Source organism: Helianthus annuus, chromosome 10 (assembly GCF_002127325.2).
Source record: "Helianthus annuus cultivar XRQ/B chromosome 10, HanXRQr2.0-SUNRISE, whole genome shotgun sequence".
Taxonomy (NCBI): domain Eukaryota; kingdom Viridiplantae; phylum Streptophyta; class Magnoliopsida; order Asterales; family Asteraceae; genus Helianthus; species Helianthus annuus.
Window position 1 is genome coordinate 62,454,416 of NC_035442.2, and position 7,853 is coordinate 62,462,268.

At 38.0% G+C, this 7,853-nt stretch overlaps 1 non-coding gene across 1 annotated transcript; it reads right to left on the reverse strand.

The window, feature by feature from the left end:
• Positions 1-7,223: 7,223 nt before the first annotated feature.
• On the reverse strand, positions 7,224-7,330 carry LOC118483511. The gene has a single exon (XR_004870801.1). It is a non-coding gene; the product is annotated as a small nucleolar RNA R71 (small nucleolar RNA).
• Between the last annotated feature and the right edge of the window lie 523 nt (positions 7,331-7,853).

Sequence of the window (7,853 nt, forward strand, 5' to 3'; positions counted from 1 at the left end):
CTAAAACTGCCATTTTTGAAAAGTTATGCTGATCAGACAACCTCAGGCGGCCCGCCTGAGTTTGTGTGGATCCTGATGCGGGCCGCATGGCCTCCCCAGATATGCAAAAATGTTGCAAACAGCTGTTTACAGCTGTTTAGCACTTCAAAACCACTTGCAAATGTTTTTTATCAATCCTAGGGGCTCCCATGGGTTTGTAATTCAGTGGGTATGTGTTGTACGGCTCAGATTTAACGCTTGGGGAACAAGAAACGATCTTAACGGTTCCATGTTTCCTATAAATACCCCCCATGTCTTGCTCATTTTCCCTCACATTTGAAATCTGATTCAAAGCTCTCTAAGTGGAAGTTTATATACTTCCTACCTGAGAGTGAATCGGGTTCAAATCTTGCGGGGACCTTCTGTAAGTATTCTTTCGCATTTTTTTGTTCGTGTTAGCGTTAAAGTCAAACTGTGTTTGACTTTCTGCATTGACCAGTTTATGGTCAACGCGAAGTTCGTTTGAACTTCATAAAGTGAGCGTAATCACGATGGTTATAGTCCCTAGTAACTATACCTACTGATTACCACGTTATCTAGGCTCAGTGACGAGTCGTAGTTTCGGCCAAAATGCGTTCTCTCGCGTATTTTGTAACCAAACTACTCTAGGGTATTAAAACCGTTTTTTTTAATACCAAACCTGTTTTCTAAACTTTACTAAACATGTTCTAGCATGTTTAGCTCGTCGCTTTTAGATTTGTGCTTGTTTAGGGTCGTAAAGGTAAGCGATCTAATCAATCGCTTATGCTTACGAACCCGACCCATTTGGTCGATCTTTAGGGTCCGACCAAACACTTTAGGTGACCATAGTATATAGGGAATAACCTTCCGAGGTTATGCCTTATGGTCACATCGTTTAAGTAGTTGTATGATAGGTAGTATATGTGCCTTAGGTAAATTACCAAAATGCCCTTTTTACGCTAAAATTTATTTTAAGCCTATGTAACATAATTTTTGGTATCTAAACTGATTTAACAACAATATTAAGCATGCTAAGGCATATCTTACTTGTTATAGGACTAGTTATGCTTTCCGAACGCATTTTATGCGAATGACGCGTTAAAGTAGCATAAGCTACCTAAGCGGGTCGTAACGGGTCAAAAGCACTAAGAATAAGTTTCGTTTTAGTATGTAGGCTTTGTCAAACCATATTACATAAGTTCCCGTACTTATTTGGTTTACGAACCCTCGTACTACCCGATCCTCCGATAGGTCCGTTTATTAATGTAGATACCTATATAGGTGCCGTTTGATTCCGTGATCTTCTAGCATTGCTTGGTGGTTATCCTACGACTTCTAAGCAATCTCAAGTGAGTACATAGTTCCCTCTTTTACTGTTTTCCAAACATTTTGGGGTGAAACACATGTGCCTACTTGTTACTTTCGTGCTTTCTTGTTTTCACATCATATGCTTGCTATGTTCTTTAGTACACTTATAGTACATGATTTCATTACATTGTTTTGCTATGTATGTTAACTTAGCATGCTAGCACATTGATTTACATTACATTGTTTTGCTATATATGTTTACATGGCATATTAGCACACTGTTTTACATGACTTTTCTGCTTTGTATGTTTACTTAGCATACTTAGTACATTGTTTTCACATAACTTGTTTACATTTGGTATGACATTTGGTTTGCATAAACGGTTCTTTACTACATTCATTAACATTAGCTATGCGGCTCGGTAGTAAGTAATGGTACCATAGGACTTAACAAATCCCGTTCCTGACACCCAAGGTTTGTTTGGGTGAAAGGAATGGCTGAATCCGAAAACATTTTACTTTGATAACCTTTACTCTAAGGTTATCCTGCTGTCTCAAGGCTTGAATGTAATGCGTTAACTTACCACATAAATGTTTGTATCAATAAAACAAGCTTTTACTTGGCAAAACATAACTTTTTGATTTATTCAAAATACTTTGTTTTGTTCCTTTTTACTTATGGTTAAGTATTCTCATTTTGTTACTTACCATACATAACTTTTGTTTTAACTACATGACTACATTTTGGGTTTTAAACATTGACAATGGTTTAGACAAGAACATTTGATGATTGGTTTGAACATGAATTATATGCTTTGGTGATTTGTTTAAGTGACTTAAGTAACGATATGTGTGTAGTATGCTACAAGCATGGTGGATACGCCGCTGGTACTTCCTATATACAAGTGCTTGTATTGTATTACATGACATACCGTTATTTAAATCATTCGATTTTGGACTTATATATTTTTGCAAATAACATATTTTTCACAAGACTTCGTTTTTCAAAACAATTTATTTCTTACAACTTATTTCTACTTGGTTATTCTTTAACCATACATTATTCTTTACTTATACATATCATCTGATTTCATCACTTTTCAATTGATTTACAAAACAAAACATTTTACAAGGTTCATGACTAACTTTTATCAAACACTTTTCTTAAACCTAAGTCATGAATCCTATTTTTACAAACCTATGTTACTCACAGGCATTTTTATGCTGACGTACCTATTTTCACATGTGTTTTCAGGAGCTAATGCATAGGATGATGATCGTGACACGCTAGGGTGGATTTGGGCCTTAGTGACATAAAACAGAGCTAGACTTAGTTTAATTACATTATGTACTCTTTATTTCAGTAGTTTTAAGACAATGTAACATGTGGGTTCTCGTTTGAAACAATGTATTCCACCCCTGGGTGATGAATAAAATACTAATTTAATTACCATGGTTGTGGAACAATAATTCTGTTACAACACTCCCCGACGTTTCCGCCACGATTTGATGTTTTACGTGGTTGGGGTGTGACATTCAAAAAATTTCATCAACCCATACCTTGATGTTGACAATTGAATAAATTACCATGAAGAAGAGCTGGTAGCGAGTTCTCTTAATATCCTGAGCTACACCCAAAATTCATTAACGATCCCAAAGTTATCCACAACATGCTCATTATTCATAGAATTTCATCAACTATTCAAAACTACCTGGATGTTGACGATTGACAAAATAGCATGAACAAGAGCAGGTTGTATCAACTTCTCTTAAAAGCTTGAGCTTCACCCAAAAACCATCAAAAGTTATCCACAACTTGTTCATTGTTCATATAATTTCATCAGTTCTTCCAAACTACCTAGATGTTGATAAATGATTAAATACCCTGAACAAGGGCAGGTGGTATGTAACACCCACATCCCAGGATAAGCTCTTGGGAGTGTTACGCATCTGATATACAGAACACATAGTAATTAGAGAATTCACAACGAAAGCTTTTGAAATTTTATTAAACATTAAAGAGTACTTTACATATGTATTATTATACAATAACATTTTCATCAGTTAAACTAGACTAGAGATCTAAATCTTCAAAAGCCCTCTAGACCTCTATCTCCTCATATGGTAGTCTTATCATCCTCGATTCCTGCAATCACATGGCACTTAGGATGTGTGCCCGAAAAATATTTGGGACTCAACTACTGAGTTCATGAACATAAATGATTTTATTCAAAACATATATTTTTCGACTATAACATCAATCAGATATAATCATGGCAAAAAGATAAGTGTTACAAGTTTGTATCAGAGCACATAGTAATTAGAGAATTCACAACGAAAGCTTTTGAACTTTTATTAAACATTAAATGGTAACTACTTCTCTTAATAGCAAAACCAACTTCATTAAAATTTATATATGAAAACGTGTTTTCATCATTTTAATTTCTAATGCTTAGAATGTTACTCAACATTCTATAATGGGTGTTAAATCAAAAGCTTTTGTAATATATCATTATGTGAAGTGATTAACCTATTCAAAGTAGATAGTGTGTGAATAATTAGTTTAGTGCTCCAATTTACCATGCTTGTGGAGAACCTCCCATGGTTCCATGACTTTAGGTTACCCATATGTGTTCGAATTAGAGATTAAGTGTAAGTGTATGTTAATGAAGCATCTATTTGAAGTACAACAATTGAGGAGCCAATTAAGGGTTCAAAGAAAGGTACTAACTTAGGGTTCATGAAAGCGCTATATAGATGGTAATGGTTGAAATCGGAAGCATGGTGAACTAGGGAGGATAAGGCAGGTGGTAGCGATAACTAATTTTGGAGTTGAGGTGTATTTAAGGATCTAGTGGTTGTAAATGTGGAACAATGAAGCAACATGTGTGTCGTATGAAGCAAGATTAGAAGCTTGGGAGACTTGACATTAAGTTTACCATGTTGTGTCGGATGAACAGTTCTAACCCGCATTATTAATTGTATTCCTATATAATTCGTAACTAGAACTTCTCGGTTATTAAATGTGTAATATTTGAAAGTTTTCTTTTTCGATAAGTTGTTATTGGTTAAGAATATAACGAATAGGATTGTAAATAACATAAAAATAAAACCTAATAAAGATCTTGGAATCCCGACACTCAAGACAAGCCCAAAACTTCTCTTCTACCCATTCCATTTGGGTGTGTAAGCCACATTACAAAGAGTTTTGCTTGAGGACAAGAAAGATTCAAGTGTGGGGGTATTTGATGTGTGTAAAATGCAACATATAAATTACATCAAATGAGGCATAAAACTAACCCCTTTTTTAGTATTGATGTTGGAAAAAGTGTGCTTTTTTCTTCCTTTTGTATTTTCAGTATTAAATGAGCGCAAATAAACAAAAGAAGCAAATATACAACTAAATCTAACATAAATACAAGGAAAGGAATAAACATGGCATGCCCGACCCTCGACAGCATCTTCCCAAGCAAAAACAAGAGATCAGAAAGCTGAACACGCCCCGTGCCCAGTGGACACGGGGGTGTGCTCAAGTGTCTGCAGAAAAGACAAAGTTCTAGAGGCTTCCATTTCCCAACACGGGGGCGTGCCCAGCTCAACACGGCCATGGAAAACGCTAAGATTGGTAGAATCCAAGCATATCTTGATAGTACAGATACGCTTCTGCACACGAGACCATGCCCAGCGGACACGGGGGCGTGGTCAACTAATGCAGACAAACTGCAATTAATGAAGTAAGAGAAAGTGGATGGACACGGGGCCATGCCCAATGGACACGGGGCCATGCCCAATGGACACGGGGCCGTGTCCGGGCTTCTCTGCAGGCTATAAATAGAGGTGCTTGGTTCACTTCAAAGGCATCCCTTGACAAACCACCTCTCTCCCACTTCACCCACACTCCACTACCATCACAACACCCACATCCACCACCATCATCCATCATCCATCATAGAGTGTGTGTAGTAGTCTCGGGATCCAAGATTGATAGTAAGAGTTCTTGACAATCAAAGGCCATGTTTGCCTAAGTCTCTTACATCACTTGGTGAAGACAAGCATTTAGTGTAATACTTTTGTTTTTTTAATCTTTTCGCAGTTTTTATTTGGTTTTGTATTAATGACTTTAATAACTAGTTTCTTATGTTGAAGGTGAAACTTCCTTATCATTTGTCCGTGGTGTCTTGGCGTTATTTTACTGTCTATATAAAATAAAAGATTTACACCATTCATATCTCTACGGTCTATATAGAGATATGTTGGCTACCTGGTCGGGGGTTAAGGGAATGGTTTGGTAAGGTTCTTGCCTTGTTCAGTGTATAGATCCTGCCAGGACCTAGGTCAAGCTTACTAGGACCTCCTTCAATACCCACTGGTATTGGATGGCGGGCGTGCGAATGGCTTGATCCCCTCATATGTAAACTACTATTAATACATTAACCCGGCTACTTGGGATTGTATCCCTGCTGACTCAAACCACTTAGCCGAGGGTAACGTCACCTTCAAAAGAGGGGCATACCACATTACGCATTAATAACTTAATTAATTATCTTTCAATAATCCAACCCTTTAGGATTGTATCCTTGCTGACTCAAACTACTAGGTTAGGGTAACGTCACCTTCAAAAGAGGGGCCTACTACCATAACTAAGATAATCTCTTAAAAAGTGAAAAAGTGCGGAAAATATCAAAGGTTACACTAAAGGCGAGTCGGATCCAAGTGATATATCTTGTCTATCTGTTTTTATTTTTATTTTTATTTTCAGCATTTTTAGTTTTTATTTTCATGTTTAAACCTTTTCCTAAAATTTTGATTTGATTAGACGTTGAGGATAAACCGGTACTAAAAGCTCTTGTGTCCTTGGACGACCTCGCTATCTTACCAACACTATACTACGCTCACGATTGGTGCACTTGCCATATGTGTGTTTAGTGCTCGTAGAATATTGTGTTTTATAAATTTAAAACTTGACTAAAGTGTTAAAAAGGACTAAAAATATACATAAAAATATATACACACCGACAAACATCAAGTTTTTGGCGTCGTTGTCGGGGACACAGGGATTTTAAGAAAGTTAGGAATCAACGGCCTAATCGTTTTTCTTATTTTTCTGTTTTTTTAGGTTTTTCAGCTTCTGCAGACTGCAGCACGGGGCCGTGCCTGGTCGGACACGGGCCGTGCCAAGCATTGTTACTGGCAGTTTTTATTTTCCGAGTTATAGAGAGCTGAGCACGGGGCCGTGTTGGTGCAGCACGGGGCCGTGTCGAGCTCTCCAGTAATAGGGATCCGGAAAACAATTACTGTAACTCCGACCACGGGCCGTGTTCATCTGAGCACGGGGCCGTGGTGAAACTTCTGACCAACGTTCTTTTTATTTTTATTGCAGGACTTTGAACCCAGGCGCCGCACCTGAACTTTCTATGCAGTGTATGAGCTCCAGTTCCAGTAGGGACATAAAAGAACCTCTAGACGAACCCGAACGCTTTCTAAGAAAAAAACTTAAAGCTAAAAACCAAGAGAAAGTTTCGGGGGACCCATTTCCAATGGCGGATCAACGTACCTTCATGGATTACCTACGACCCACTGTAGATAATCATGGCGCTGCTATCAATGCGCCGAATATCGATGCCAACAACTTCGAACTTCGGCCGCATTTGATCCAAATGCTCCAAAACTTCGCAACTTTCCACGGGCTTGCGGACGAAGATCCCCATTTATATATTACCAACTTTTTGGAAATATGTGATACTTTAGGGATCAATGGAGCATCAAATGACGCCATCCGCCTACGAATATTTCCATTTTCACTAAAAGACCGAGCTAAGGCTTGGCTTAATACCCTCCCAGTTGGTTCGGTAAACACCTGGGATGAACTAGCCCAAAAGTTTCTATATAAGTATTTCCCTCCTGCTAAAATGGCTAAATTAATGACTGAAATTAACACATATTCACAAGATTATGGGGAATCCTTATATGAAACTTGGGAAAGGTTCAAGGAGCTACTAAGAAAGTGTCCTCATCATGGTCTTGCGGTATGGCAACAAGTATCCACTTTCTACAATGGGTTGTTGCCGCACACAAGACAAACACTTGACTTTAGCTCCGGGGGACTTTTAGGTAATCGCCGACCAAATGAAATTTATAATCAAATTGAGGAAATTGCTCAAAACAATTTTCAGTGGCACACTCCCCGAGGCACTAAATCTATTGCCGGGGCGCCCATAAGGTTGACGAAAGCACTTCTTTACAAGCCCATATCGAGGCGCTTTCTTCGAAAATCAAAAAGTTAGAAATGGCAAAAACGGCCTCGGTTATGGTTAATCACATGAAAATTAGAGTTGTATGAAAGAAATGGTTAATCAAACGGAAATGGTAAACTACATTGATAATAGACCTAGGCCGTCAGGTCCTCCGACAGGTACCTACAACCAAGGATGGCGTAACCACCCTAACCTTGGTTGGAGAGAACCTGGCAATAGTAGTAACCAACAAAATCAAAACCAAAGAACAAACTTTCAACAACCACGAAATGAGTCACAAAATTTCTCTCA